This window comes from Bos indicus, chromosome 4 (assembly GCF_029378745.1).
Source record: "Bos indicus isolate NIAB-ARS_2022 breed Sahiwal x Tharparkar chromosome 4, NIAB-ARS_B.indTharparkar_mat_pri_1.0, whole genome shotgun sequence".
Classification (NCBI taxonomy): domain Eukaryota; kingdom Metazoa; phylum Chordata; class Mammalia; order Artiodactyla; family Bovidae; genus Bos; species Bos indicus.
The window spans coordinates 93,608,994-93,624,764 of record NC_091763.1 but is presented as its reverse complement, the minus strand read 5'-3'; the positions used below and the strand labels follow the sequence as shown (position 1 = coordinate 93,624,764).

The window sequence follows — 15,771 nt, the reverse complement described above, 5'->3', positions numbered from 1 at the left end:
AAACAGTATCCCCTCCTCCCCGGTGGGGACTTTCTGTAGCAGCAGTCAGGCTTCCTCTTTTTCCCTGTGTATAAGGCACTTGTTAACTTTCTCCCGCCCCTCAGGATGCGTCACTGGAGGTGCTGATACCAAGATCAATAAGGATCGAGGTCAAGAAGGCACACCCATTTCTGGAGAGTTGCTTGATTTGGATCTGCATGGTAAACAGGCGTTTCCTTGAAATCGAGTTCCTTATGGCTTTCAAGTTTAAACTGTTATGCAGAAGCTCCCCATCTGCTCACACCAGGGGTCTGGCACCAAACCCAGGCATATCTCAAGTTAAATTCTTACTGCACAGGAGATTCGGATGGAGCTGGAGAGGATCTCTGGCAAAATCAAAACTTAGACGCTCTAAAGAAAGTTCTAGGACCACGGCTCCCTCTGCTGGCTTGCTGTGCTATGCACATGGAAGTCTAAGGGCCTTTAGCTACAGAGATAAAGATGCCCACTATAAATTACCTGCTTCCCTGAGGGTAGTCAGGAGCTACCAAGAGTAGGTAGGTTTAGGGGAAACCAGCACTTCCAAGTCAGACTAGTGCTGTCTCTTTATTTTATGCACAGGAGTTTATGCCTCCAAATCCCCTATCCCTCTTTCACTTTCCTCACTGGTAACCAGTCCCATCACTTCATGGCAAATAGATGGGGAAACAGTGGAAACAGTGGCTGACTTTATTTTTGGGGGCTCCAAAATCACTGCAGATGGTGATTGCAGCCATGAAATTAAAAGACTTCCTCCTTGGAAGAAAAGTTATGACCAACCTAGACAGCATATTAAAAAGCAGAGACATTACTTTGCCAACAAAGGTCCATCTAGTCAAGGCTATGGTTATTCCAGTGGTCATGTATGGATGTGAAAGTTGGACTATAAAGAAAGCTCAGCGCTGAAGAATTGATGCTTTTGAACTGTGGTTCTGGAGAAGACTCTTGAGAGTCCCTTGGACTGCAAAGAGATCCAGCCAGTCCATCCTAAAGGAGATCAGTCCTGGGTGTTCATTGGAAGGTATGATGCTGAAGCTGAAACTCCAATACTTTGGCCACCTGATGTGAAGAGCTGACTCATTTGAAAAGACCCTGATTCTGGGAAAGATTGAGGGCAGGAGGAGAAGGGGACGACAGAGGATGATAGTTGGATGGCATCACCAACTCAATGGACATGAGTTTGGGTGGGCTCCAGGAGTTGGTGTTGGACAGGGAGGCCTAGAGTGCTGCAGTCCATGGGGTTTCAAAGAGTCAAACACGACTGAGTGACTGAACTGAACTGAACCACTACAGGGACTTCCCAGGTGGCGCTAGTGGTAAAGAATCCACCTGCCAGTACAGGAGCTGCAGGAGATGTGGGTTTGATCCCTGGGTCAGGAAGATCCCCTGGAGAAAAAAATGGCAACCCACTCCAGTATCCTTGCCTGGGAAATCCCATGGACAGAGGAGTCTGGCAGGCTACAGTTCATGGGGTCTCACAGAATTGGACATGACTGAGCACACACACATCGCACATACAGGAATATAGCCAATACTGTAAAATAACTTTCAGTGGAGTATAATCTATAAAAATATTAAATCACTATGTTGTACACCCGAAACTAATATAATATTGTAAATCAACTACACTTTTTTTTTTTTTTTTTGCCACACCACATGACTTGTGGTGACTTAGTTCCCTGACCAAGGCCCTTGGCAGTGAGAGCAAGAGTTCTAGCCATTGAACCACCAGGGAATGCCCTATATTTCAATTTTTAAAAAAGATTAGTGCCGCCTATAAGCCCCTATTCAATGCTGTTTTTTATTCACAGGTCTGGTTTCTGAAACAGGATGCCAAAATGTAGTCTTTAGGACCTCAGAAGCTGCTTCCTCCTCATGACCCCATCCTAGTTCCCTCCTCCCTACACACTTCAGAAATTTAGAAATAAGACAAAACTAGAAAAAACGTGACCTGATCTTTTTTCTGTGTGTGGTCAGTCATATCCAACTCTTTGCGACCCCATGGACTGTAACACACCAGGTTTCTCTGTCCATGGGATTCTCCAGGCAAGAATACTGGAGTGGGTTGCCATGCCCTCCTCCAGGGGATCTTCCCAACCCAGGGATCAAATCTGCATCTCTTATGTCTCTAGCACTGGCAGGTGGATTTTTTACCACTGTGCCACCTGGTAAGTCCCTTCTATTTTACCTTCTTAATTAACTCCTAAAGTATATTATCCAATGAGAGTACCACAGATTTCATTTGGTCCCCTTTAAGAACCCAGGACTCTTTACAGTGTTAAGTCCCACAGCAGAGATAATTTCTCTGGAGTTGACAGTCATAATATTGTGATTAGGATTATAGGCTCATTGCCCTTTAGGGTCTTTCCTGGTTAGGAGAATGGTCCTTTAGATACAGAATGAAGGACAGGAAGCAAACTTCTAGGGAAGAGATGCCAGAAAGGGCAGAATTCAAATGACTGACCTGGAGGTCCAGACTAGAGAAAAAGGCAATTGAAAACAGAAGGGGGCCACTGGACCAGGTGAATGCAGAGGTGTCAAAGGATTAGAGATCACAAGGCAGGTGGAGAGCAGGTGCAATAAGAAGAGAAAATAGCAAGGGTGGAAGTAAAGGAAGTTGTGGTCACGGAGCAGCTATGGAGTGAAGCAATGAATGAAAGCAAGATAAAGAAAGTCAATGAAATGAAGGCATGATCTGAGGTCACGGTTTCAGTTTTGATAAGGCCATCTGTGATCAGAGTGTCAGATTTGATAAAGTGGATTAAAAGGAAGACCATTCTTTTAGTGTAAGGTTTTAACTAAAATAGACTTCATTTGAAAACTACAACCTTCTTATACCTTATACTTATTACCTTCTTTCTGTAATGACTTTGAAACAAAAATAAAACAGTACCTATTACAATTGAGAACTGAAAGTCTATTAACTGAGTAGGACTGTATTAGGCACAGGGTGTAGGTTTAAGTACTATGAACAGTTGTAAAGTTGTTTTCATTCTAATTTAATTTTACTATAAAGTGCCTTAAAAGATATACCTATAGCTAGAGCAGGAGTGAGACCCCTGCATGTGATTATAATAACCAGCCTTAACATTTAGGAGTTTGCAACTTCAAAAGGATACACAAACTGCACCTGCTCCTGTGGCCTTCAAGTTTTACAGAAATTGACTGTGTCAACAGCTCAAAGGAATCTCATTTTCATTCTAAGAAGAAGATCAACCTGAAGTTCTATGTGCCAGGGGTGTTCCTACCTTGACACTAGTATCATCATGAAATTAATCAGACAACTTGCTGGAGAGAGTATATGCTTGAGGCTGGAGAGGAAAGGACAAAAAGTTAATATGTCCAGGGCCCAGAGTCAAAAAGAACCAGAAGTAACTACAATGTGGTGAAGAAGCAACTACGATGGCAGAAGAGTTTTAGACAGCGGGCAATAAATCTGAAGCCCAGAGAGTCGTAAGGCACAGGGCAAAGAACACAGCAATGTGACCCTGCCCTCTATTCTTGGCTTGTCACTAACAGTTTTATTAGGTTTTGGCAAGTCACCTAAAGTACTCTCTTCTTCAGTTTCCTTATTACAAAATAAGAGGGAGGTAGGTAAGAGGGCACTGTGGAAGGTGAGAACTGGTTCCTTCCAGTTCTGACATTCAGTATTTCTAATCCATCTGGTTTCTCAAGGTCATCAGTCAGTCAGTTAGTCAGTTCAGTCGCTCAGTCATGTCCGACTCTGTGCAACCCCATAGACGGCAGCCCACCAGGCTTCCCCATCCCTGGGATTCTCCAGGCAAGAACACTGGAGTGGGTTGCCATTTCCTTCTCCAATGAATGAAACTGAAAAGTGAAAGTGAAGTCGCTCAGTCATGTCCAACTCTTAGCGACCCCATGGACTGCAGCCCACCAGGCTCCTCCGTCCATGGGATTTTCCAGGCAAGAGTACTGGCGTGGGGTGCCATCACTTTCTCCGTCTCAAGGTCATAAGAAAAGGCAATAACTACTCCTTAGTCACCTAAGTTACAGCTTATTGTAGACATTAAAGTTCCTAACCATCAGAGTCCAAAGTTCCATCTGGTCAATTATGAGGCTGGCTGAAATTGCTAGACTTTTAAATCTCCTTTGCACCTTCAAACTTGAAATGCCCACGTAACCTGAGCAACTGGAGTTGTTAAGTTCTCACACCCCCAACTTAAATGTCAGACATTCCATCTCTCGGTTCCTCAGTGATCTTAAGAGTCATATCCCACAGGTATTTTTATATTCCAGACGTGGTCTTAAAGACCACAGGCTTTAAGAGTTGGATTGTTGTTGTTCAGTCGCTAAGTCATGTCTGACTTTTACAACTCCATAGACTGCAGTATGCCAGGCTTCTCGGTCCTTCACTATCTCCCAGAGTTTACTCAAACCCATGTCCATTGAGTCAGTGATGCTATCTAACCATCTCATCCTCTGTCAACCCTTGGGTTTAAACACTGGCTCCACTACTTAAAAGCAGTGTATCTATCTTTGGTAACCTGTATAACTTTTTGAGCCTTTGCTTCCTCATCCATAAAACATGTAATAAAACTCTCCTCACACTGATGTTCAGTTCAGTTCAGTCACTCAGTCATGTCTGACTCTTTGTGATGCCCATGGACTGAAGCAAGCCAGGCCTCCTTGTCCATCACCAACTCCTGGAGTTTACTCAAACTCTTGTCCATTGAGTCTGTGATGCCATCCGACCATCTCATCCTCTGTCGTCCCCTTCTCCTCCTCCCTTCAATCTTTCCCAGCATCAGGGTCTTTTCCATTGAGTTAGCTCTTCCTATAAGGTGGCCAAAGTATTGGAGTTTCAGCTTCAGCATCAGTTCTTCCAATGAATATTCAGGACTGATTTTCTTTAGGATGGACTGGATGGATCTCCTTGCAGTCCAAGGGACTCTCAAGGGTCTTTTCCAACACCACAGTTCAAAAGCATCAATTCTTCAGCGCTGAGCTTTCTTTATAGTCCAACTTTCACATCCATACATGACTACTGGAAAAACCATAGCCTTGACTAGATGGACCTTTGTTGGCAAAGTAATGTCTCTGCTTTTTAATATGCTGTCTAGGTTGGTCATAACTTTTCTTCCAAGGAGCAAGCATCTTTTAATTTCATGGCTGCAATCACCATCTGCAATGATTCTGGAGCCCCCAAAAATAAAGTCAGCCACTGTTTCCCCATCTATTTGCCATGAAGTGATGGGACCAGATGCTATGATCTTAGTTTTCTGAATGTTGAATTTTAAGCCAACTTTTTCACTCTCCTCTTTCACTTTCATCAAAGACTCTTTAGTTCTTCTTCACTTTCTGCCATAAGAGTGGTGTCATCTGCACATTGATGTTATATAGATTAAATAATACATGTAATGGGCTTCCCAGGTGGCATCAGTGGTAAAGAACCCACCTGCTAATGCTGGAAATATGAGACATGGGTTCAATCCCTGGCTCGGGAAGATTCCCCTGGAGGAGGATGTGGCAGCTTCCCACTCCAGTGTTTGTTCCTAGAGAACCCCATGGACAGAGGAGCCTGGTGGGCCGTGGTCCATATGGTCGCTAAGGACATGACTGAAGCGATTTAGCACACACCTATGCAATACATATAATACACAGCACTCAGCATAGTGCCAGGGAACTATTTTGTCCAAAACTAGGCATAGCAGAGTAGTACCAGGTGAATTTGAATCTTGATTCATCAGTTACCTACTGTGTAACCTTAGGCATATTACTTATGCCTTGTGCCTCTGTTTTCTCATCTTTAAAATAGGGACATTAAGAATCTCTTCTTATAGGATTGCTAATAATATCAAATAAATTAACATATATAAAACACATAGAACAGTGCCTGGAACTCATCAGTGCTATTTAACATTTACTATTATTATTAATACATATAACAATTACATTCCCCCAACACACTCAAATACATATTTTCTTCTTATACACAGTAAAATCTTTCAACGGAACCACAGGTATTTACTGGGTGCCTGTCATGCACCAAGCAGCATAGAAAGACAGTCCCTGCCTTCACGGTGCAGGAGAGAGACAGGCAATTAAATAATTACCAAAAATAAAGTGTGAAAAGGGATAAAGTAAAATTGTTACAGGATGCGGGGAGCGAGCTCCGCCCCTGGCAAAGGTCATGAGGAAGGAGGCTTGGCATACGCAAAGGCGGGATCAAGCCTCAGGAGTCTCCCTGGAAATTCTCGAGCAATCTACCCCCCAAACCAGAGTCTGCCTACTTTCTGCTTTGTGCTTTCACCTACACCTCTGACTTTACGGGGGGCTGTCCCCCACTACCTCTCTGAAAAAAGAGTTAGCTTACAGCTCCAGTTAATAATTCCTGGGTGTGACAGTGTTTCAACCTACAAACTCCCTTGGAAGTCCTCTAGCCTGCCTGAATAGGTTTTTCCGGCCACATGTGATTGCTCAGAGCCTCCAAACTGTGAGAGGCATGAGATGTTCTAAACTATCTAAATACAGATTCCTTTGAGCAGTCAAAAGATTGATTAGAAATTGTATTGGTGAAGGGATTTTCACTTGTTGGGCCAATATTTGCTGCTAAGTCTCCATATCCCTTACCTGCTGTGTCCCTGGCAGTGTATTGATTAATATAATTGGTGTAAGTAGTAGCTTTAATGTTTGTAACCTGGGACCCTTGAGTTAATTCTTTTTCTTGTTATAGCCCACCACACCTTTGCTCTGTAGGAATGCAACTTTATCTAATGCTTTTTGGAGGCTGGCGCCTGACTTTAGAATAATCACCTTTAGAGAAAAAGGCCTCCGGGCCAGAAGATGATGCAAATCACCTAAACTTTTGCATATGATAAGTTTGCAGGAAGAAAGCCTGGCTTACTGCACGACTCTACCCCTTCCCCCATTATCCTCTATGCATAACTTAAGGTATAAAAACTACTTTGGAAAAAAGTGCGGGCCTTGTTCACCGGAATTTGGTCTCCCCATGTCGTTCTTTCTTTCACCTTCTAGCTGACCTTTTCCTCTGAGGCAGGGAAGCTCGTCAAGCCTACTAATTTTGCCTGGGCTTCTAAGATCTGACCGGGGAGGCCTTAGTGTCTCCTCTCCTTCGGGAGAACGGGAGGACGCCTGCGGCCTTCGTAGGTGACGTAAATTCCCTGCTTTGGAATTTTATTCAGCCTCTTTTCTTCACTGAATTTCTTCGCTGAGCTATCCTTATTTCACCACTCTTTATATCCTTAATAAACATTTAATTAAGCAGTTGTTTCCTGATCCTCGCCAACGCCGTCCCCGCTTCGAATTCCCTGGATCAGCCGGGGCTGGTCCCCGGCAACGGGAGAATATGGTAAGGGTACCAATTATGCCTACTGGGAGTGTCACATCAGAGAAGCTCTGTTTAGGCTGAAAGGTAATGGATGAGGAGGGGTACCTGGCGTGCCTTTGGTGGGAGGGTGAGTGCAATTCCACATAGAAGAGCATCTTCTCCACATACTCCCCTGCAGTCTGTCCTGTGGTCTTCACACCAGCTGTCTAAAGCCTGACCATCATCCTATCCATCTAAATCAGTGCTTCTTAAACTTGAACGTGCCTACAAATTGTTTGGAGATCTTGTTAAAAATGCCAATTCTGATTTAGTCAATATGGAATAGGTCCAAGCTTCTACATTTTTAACAGTTCTCAGATGATGCCAACACTGCTGGGACTACACAACAGGGCCTAGGTAACTCCATTCCTGTAACACTCTACTTCAATTCATTAAATTAACTTACTCATCCATGATTATCATCAGCACAATTATTTTAAAGTCTGATCACATAATTTCCTCACTTATAATGCCTTAATAGATCCCCACTATCTTCCAAATACAATCCAAACTCCTTAGCATGACATACAAGACCCTTCATGATTTCAGTTCAGTTCAGTTGAGTCGCTCAGTCGTGTTCGACTCTTTGCGACCCCATGAATCACAGCACGCCAGGCCTCCCTGTCCATCACCAACTCCTGGAGTTCACTCAGACTCACGTCCATCGAGTCAGTGATGCCATCCAGCCATCTCATCCTCTGTCGTCCCCTTCTCCTCCTGCCCCCAATCCCTCCCAGCATCACAGTCTTTTCCAATGAGTCAACTCTTCGCATGAGGTGGCCAAAGTACTGGAGTTTCAGCTTTAGCATCATTCCTTCCAAAGAAATCCCAGGGCTGATCTCCTTCAGAATGGACTGGTTGGATCTTCTTGCAGTCCAAGGGACTCTCAAGAGTCTTCTCCAACACCACAGTTCAAAACCATCAATTCTTTGGCGCTCAGCCTTCTTCACAGTCCAACTCTCACATCCATACATGACCACTGGAAAAACCATAGCCTTGACTAGACGGACCTTTGTTGGCAAAGTAATGTCTCTGCTTTTCAATATGCTATCTAGGTTGGTCATAACTTTCCTTCCAAGGAGTAAGCCATGATTTAGCCTCTGCAAATCCCTGAGCCTCAGCCCTCAGCTCTCTGAATTCCCTTGATTCCTACTCTGAACATACACACTCTAACTTCCTTCAGCATGTATTACCAGCTCCAGGTCTAGGTTAAGAATCAATTCTAGGGAATGCCCTGGTGGTCAGTGGTTAGGACTCTGTGTTCTCACTGCTGGGCATCTGGGTTCAATTTCTGGTTGGGGAATTAAGATTCCACAAACTGCGTGACATGACCATAAAAAAAAAGAATCAATTCAATGAGTTATTGAGTAATCACCCAAACTGATCTCGATTACTGCACATATCAGTGCTGATACTATAACTAAACGTTTATCTATTTCCACACTAGAACTATAATTTGAAGGAAGAGATTATGTGTCTCATTTCTGTATTCTAAGCACATAGCAAATACCAGTGAATATGTGCTGAATTTTTTTTTAAAAAATGAACTTACTCAAAGAATGGGTAGCCTAAAGCCCCAGATGAATAAAACATGTGACAGTCATCTGAAGGGTAAAAGGAAGGAAAAGGGATACAGGTGTAAGAATGGACAAAGCCATAAACAACATCATAACAAAATTATGCCTGCTGCTGCTAAGTCGCTTCAGTTGTGTCCGACTCTGTGCGATCCCATAGACAGCAGCCCATCAGGCTCCCCCGTCCCTGGGATTCTCCAGGCAAGAACACTGGAGTGGGTTGCCATTTTCTTCTCCAATGGATGAAAGTGAAAAGTCAAAGTGAAGTCGTTCAGTCGTGTCGGACTCTTAGTGACCCCATGGACTGCAGCCTACCAGGCTCCTCCGTCCATGGGATTTTCCAGGCAAGAGTACTGGAGTGGGGTGCCATTGCCTTCTCCAAAAATTATGCCTAAGTACTCCAAATCTCCTTACTGCTGACTAATCCAGTCACTGTTACAATTAAGCAATTCAGAGACTACAGTACACTAAATGGTGCATGCTGTCTTTCCCCTAGACTGTTAAGTCCCCTAGAATCTGGGAGTGGAGTGTGGACTTAAATCCTCAACCTCTATGACACAGCTCCTAGGGTTCCACTTAGGTCAGAGTTCAGTTTGCTGCGTGGTTAGCACCTTGAGCTAAAAGTGTCCTCAAAAAGAGGTCAAGCTTAAACTTGAAAGCTTCTTCTTAAACATGAAAACATGGAGAATCAGAGCAGACAGGGATGTGAACTCAGGGCTCTGAATTCTCTCACAGAGTGGAAAGTAGGAGGAGGGTAGGAAGGGTGTAGGATAACATAATGAAGCACAATGCCATTAAATAAATGTGGAATGTAGACCCCTCACTACATTATTTTTTTACAAATTTTTTTCTTACTACATTATTTTTTAAAGATACTTTAAATTGAGGCATAACACCTACAGAAAAGTACATAGGTCAAAAGTTAGTTTGATAAAATTCCAAAAGTCAACACAGTTCTGTAACCACTATTCAGATAAGGAAACAGAACATTACCAGCACCCTAGAGTCTTCTGCCTGTCCCCTCTCAGTCATCACTCCTCCCTAAAGATAATCTCTGATTCCTATCACGACGTATCAATTTTGCCTATATTTGAACCTGATATAAATACCATAAAAGATGCACTTTTTTTCCTGCTCAATATATTTCTAAGAGTTATCTAAGTCTGTTGATTTAGCAGGAGTTCATTTATTTGTGAAGTGAAAAAGTGAGTGTTAGTCGCTCAGTCATGTCTGACTCTTTGCAACCCTGTGGACTGTAGCCTGCCAGGCTCCTCTGTCTGTGACATTCTCTAGGGAAGAATACTGGAGTGGAAAGTATTTCCTTCTCCAGGGGATCTTCCCAACCCAGAGATCGAACCCTGGTCTCCTGCACTGCAGGTAGGTTCTTTACCAATGAGCCACCAGGGAAGCCTAAAATACCCCCATTGCATGAATATTTGTAATTTATTGAATCCAGTCTCCTGTTGAAAGTTGGTTTCAGTTTGGGGACCTTAAAAATAATGTTGCTGTGATTGTTCTTGTATATGTCATGTGGTACTCACATGAAAATATTTCTGTAGGACACAGGTATGTATGTAGAAGAGGAACTGCTTAGGTTAAAGGGTATGCATATGTCCAGCTAGGTAGATAATATCAAGCAACTTTCCAAAGTACCAGTACTATTTTGTAGTCCTACCAGCAGGATATCCATGCTCCAGTTGCTTCATATCCTTGCCAGTGCTTAGTATGGTCGATCTTCTACATTTTAGGCATTCTAAGTAATGGTGTCACCCTGTGATTTTTCATCTGTATCTTATCACCAGCACTACTACCACAACCACAACTGAGCACATTTTTTTATGACCTTTATTTTGTTGAGTTACATTTCTGCTAAACCCATTTCACTGAGATGATCGCCTTTGTTTTGTTAGTGTGGGGTATCACATTGATTGATTTGCAGATACTGAACCATCCTTGCATCTCTGGGATAAATCTCACCTGATCATGGTGTAAGATCCTTTTAATGTCTTGTTAAACTTGACTTGCTAGTATTTTATTGAGGATTTCTGCATCTATACTGATTAGGAATACAGGCCTGAAACACTGTGTGCATGTATCTGTGCATGTGGTAAAACGGCAAATCTTACAAGATTTTAAAGTGGACAGTTCAGTGGCAGTAAGTACAATCACACTGTTGAGCATCCATCACCACCAGCTGTCCTGAGGAATTTTTCTTTATCCCAAACCGAACTCTGTACCCATTAAACAAGCACTCCTCATTTCCCTTCTCCCCCAGCCCCCAGTTACCACTATTCTACCTTTTTTCTCTCGGAATCTGAGTAGGTACATCATATAAGGGAAATCATACAGTATCTGTCCTTTCGTCTGGTTTATTTCACTTAGTATGTTTTTAAAGTCCATCCGTATTACAGCATGTATCAGAATTTCATTCTTTGTAGGGCTCAATAATATTCCATTGTATGTACACAAGACATTTTGTTTATCTATTATTCATCCATTGATGGACATTTGGGTTGTTTGCACCTTTGGGTTATTGTGAATACTGCTGCTACAAACAAAGGTGGACAAATATCTGTTAAGAGACTCTACTTTCAGTTCTTCTGGGTATAAACCCAGGAGTGGAATTGATGAAGCATATGGAAATTTCCGTTTAATTTTTTTAGAACCTACCATATTGCATTTTATAGAACCTGCATCATTTTACATTCCCATCAGAAATGCACAAGGGTTCCAACTTGGAGAAGCTGGAACTCTCATGTACTGCCAAGCATATCTTTATGCTTATTGGCCATTTGGATATCCTCTTATATGAAGAGGCCTTTCAAGTATTCTACCTGTTTTTTTTAACAGATTGTGGATCTTTCCCTTGTTAATCTGTATAAGTCATTTACAGATTCTGAGTCCTTTGCAAACATCTTCCGCTCTGTGGCTTACACTCCTTACGTTGTCTTTTTAAAAATTTGTTTGTTTTGTTTTGAAATAATTATGGACTTAGAAAAACAATTTGTAAAAATAGTGCAAGACTTTTTTTTCATATACACTTCACCCACATTCCATATACACTTCCTCTAATGTTAACAGATAAAACCACAGTAATTATCAAAACTAATGAATTAACATTGGTACAATACTATTAACTAAATTACAGGCTTTATTTAGATTTCAAAAGTTTCTCCAAATGTCCTTTTTCAGTTCCAGGATCCACATCACATTCAGTTGTCCTGTCTCCATAGTCTCTTCCAATCTATGATAGTTCCTCAGTCTTTCATGACCCTGACAATAGCAGTTGGCTAAATCCTGAAATAAAGCTATGCATTGATTGGATTTAAAACAAAACAATGGTTCAACATTTTTAATTAAATTTTTAGTCCCCTCCCCAGTTTTACTGAGATAGGGGCTTCCCAGTGGCGCTAGTGGTAAAGAACTTGCCTGCTAATGCAGGAGGCATGAGAGATGTGGGTTCAATTCCTGGGTTGGGAAGATCCCCTGGAGGGAGGATATGGCAACCCACCGAAATATTCTTGCCTGGAGAATCCCATGGACAGAGGAGCCTGGTGGGCTATAGTCCATAGGGTCACAAAGAGTCGGACTTAGTGACCAAACAACAAAAGCCCAATATAATCAAAAGCTTCCTTATACTTGGAAGAAGGAGGCAGAAGAATGAGAGCCAGAGAGAGATTTAAAGATGCTATCATGCTGGCTTTGAGGATGGAGGAAGGGGCCAAGGAATCCTGGCTGCTTCTAGAAGCTGGAAAATGCAAGGAAGTAGATTCTACTCTAGATGGAATACAGCCCTGTTGGCATTTTGATTTTAGTCCACTGAGACCAATGTTGGACTTCTGACTCCAAGAATTATAATTAAATACACTTGTATTATTTTAAGCTATAGAAAATTAACACATAAGGGCTCTGAAATTTTAAGGGGGAGAGGGAGAGATTAGCTGTTCGGTCTTAAATATCTCATTTGCAACTAACTACTCATGAATGCTCAGTTTGGCTGGCAATATTTTCATAAATGTTAAAATTCTGCACATTACAGTGACTAATATTTTTAAAAGTGCTTGGGAATAGGATTCCATTTTTACCAAATCCTTATTTGTATAAGAACACTGTCAATGAGAGAGAGGGTTAAATGTGACTGGAGAGGTAGACAGGGCTTGACTGACCATGTAGGGTTTACAGGTCACAGAACAGTTTTAATTTTACTCAAAGAATAATAGGAAGCCACTAGAGATTTATGTTTTTAAAAGATCACCATGGCTCCATAAAAAGAGAAAAACTAAACAACCATGAATGGAAATGAGAAGAATAGTTAGGAGGTCATTAAAACACATGCTAGATGATGGTAACCTCAACAATGACAGCAGTAAATGGATTTAGGACAAATATGTTGGTGGTTGACTCAGCTGGACCTAGTTAACAGACAATGTAAAGGGTAAGGAAGGTGTCAAGAATGAGCATCAGTGGGGACTTCCCTGGTGGTCTCGTGGTTAAGAATCCACCGTGCAGTACAGGGGATGAAGTTTTGAACCCTGGCCAAGGAACTAAGATTTCACATGACACAGAGCAACTCAGCCTATGTGCCACAATTAGAGAGCCCATATGCCACAGTGAAGGATTCCTGCATGCCACAACCAAGAGCCGGTGCAGCCAAATAAGTTATTTTTTTTTAAAGTAATGACCATCCTTTTCCTCGCTTTAGCAACTGGTTAAATAGGGGGTGACACTGGTTAAAATGCGGAAGAACAGGGGAAAAATAGATGTGGGAAGAATACCAAGACTTCAATTTTGACCCTGTTAAGTTTGAAACGTCTATAAGATATGCTAATGCAATCAAAATAGCAACTGAATACAGTCTGGAGCTCAGAGGAAAGCCTAGGCTGAAATAAAAGAGTTAAGATTTCATCCATCTCTGTAATTTAAATCCCATGTATACACAGATATAAAAATTCTTGGGAATGGATAAAAATTGCCTAGAGAGCAGAAAAAAAGCAGACAAACAAACAGAATTCAAGTCTGAGCTCTGATCCATGATCTACCACACAGGGTAGAAGAAGAAGAAAAACCAGCAACTGAAATTTAAGAAGCAGCCACCAGAAAAATAAGAGGAAAAATTCAAAGAAGTCAAGAAAGGAGATTCCTTCAAGAAGGAAAGAGTGGTCAGCTATTACTGACCACTAAATACTCAGCTATTACTGACTCACTAAATACTCACTAAATACTGACAAGATAAATACTGCTGAGAAGTTTAACAAAATGACAGCTGAAAATAGTTCGTAGGACTTGGCAACATGGAAGTTTTGATGACTTGAGGGAGTAATGTGGGTAAAACAGGATTAGGGAAAACTGAGGGATGACTGAGAGGTTAAGAAGCAGAAACAGTTTGAACAGACAAGTCTTTTGAAAAACTGGGCTGAGATATGGAAATAACCAAAGAGAGATTACAAGCCAAAGGGACTTGTGTGTGTGTGTGTGTGTGTCTGTGAGAGAGAGAGAGAAGGTCTTTGTTCACAAGACGGTTACTAAATCTTGACTGAACTCTGAAAGAAATAGAGGGTGGAAGATAAAAATGTGTGCATCTGTGTGTATGTATGTGAATGTGTGTGCATTTAGAAGTGTAAATAAAGAGACGGGTACACAGGGTTGCCGGATAAAATTTAGGACACCCAGTTATTTTTGAATTTCAGATACACCACACATAATTTTTCAGCATAAATGTGTCCCAAATATTGCATGGGACATGCTTACACTAAAAACTATTTATAGTTATCCAAATTTCAAATTTAACTGTGTATTGTGTTGCTGTTTTTTGCCAAGTTTAACAACCTTGGGGGCAAATCAAAATTAAGACTTGTCTGAGAAAGTCATTTCCTTCTCCAGGTGATCTTTCTGACCCAGAGATCAAACCCGCATCTCCTGCATGGCAGGTGGATTCTTACCACTGAACCACCTGGGAAACCCCAAAGACAACTGGTTTATAATAATTTAAAAACAGACAACTAGCAGCCACTGAAAGTTTCTAAGTAGGGCAGTAATATCTCTGCAGAATGACATGATAAAAATACGCTAAAGTAAGATGCATTCAAGGGAGAATGTGGCTGAAGGAAATGAGAACAACTTTAAGGTCAACCTTGAAGATGGTTAAAGTCTGGATTTCCAGATTACTACTATGTGAATGAAAAATAAAGGACAAATTTGAGAAATTACATAAAACAAGAACTAGCAAGATGTTGACAAAGATCTGGATGCAGAATTGAAGGGGAGAGATGTTCCTATTATGTCATAAAAATGTATCTATAGAAAGCCATTTTCAACACAGTACATTCAAAAACCATGCACTCAGCAACTTACACCATTACTGCTTTTATGTTTATGATAATAACCACTATGACTATTTTTCCTCACCTGCCGATTTTCTGTCAGAAAGTTCTAATTGCCTTCCAAAATTTTTTCTCTTTTCACCTTTCCTCATGAAAGTCAAATAGGAAATATTTTGATGAGTTTTGAAGCAAATCAATGATGCATAACTTTAAGGAAACAGCTCTTTTTACATCCAATAGCAAGATATATTTAAGAGATTCCTTACAAGAAACAAAAATTGTCCTAGAATCTGAACATTAAAGAAAACCTGATAAGTGGATTGCTCCCCCTCAACATCCTCCATATAACAAATAAATTACTGTCTAGCAGCGATTTTTAAAAGTTGTGTTCATGACTGGGCCAATGTCTTTAAGATACTCTAAAGTTTTTGAAGGAAAGAATATATAAAATGCAGCAGATTCTCACTATTCATGGTCAACGCTGAATCTTCATTGTAAGGACTCATGTGAA

The 15,771-nt window shown here is 41.4% G+C and overlaps 1 protein-coding gene across 2 annotated transcripts in view; it reads right to left on the bottom strand.

Annotated features, from left to right (window-relative positions):
* The window catches only part of AHCYL2 (adenosylhomocysteinase like 2), a 190,901-nt gene that overhangs the window by 59,490 nt on the left and 115,640 nt on the right, over positions 1 to 15,771 (bottom strand). The window lies entirely within an intron of this gene.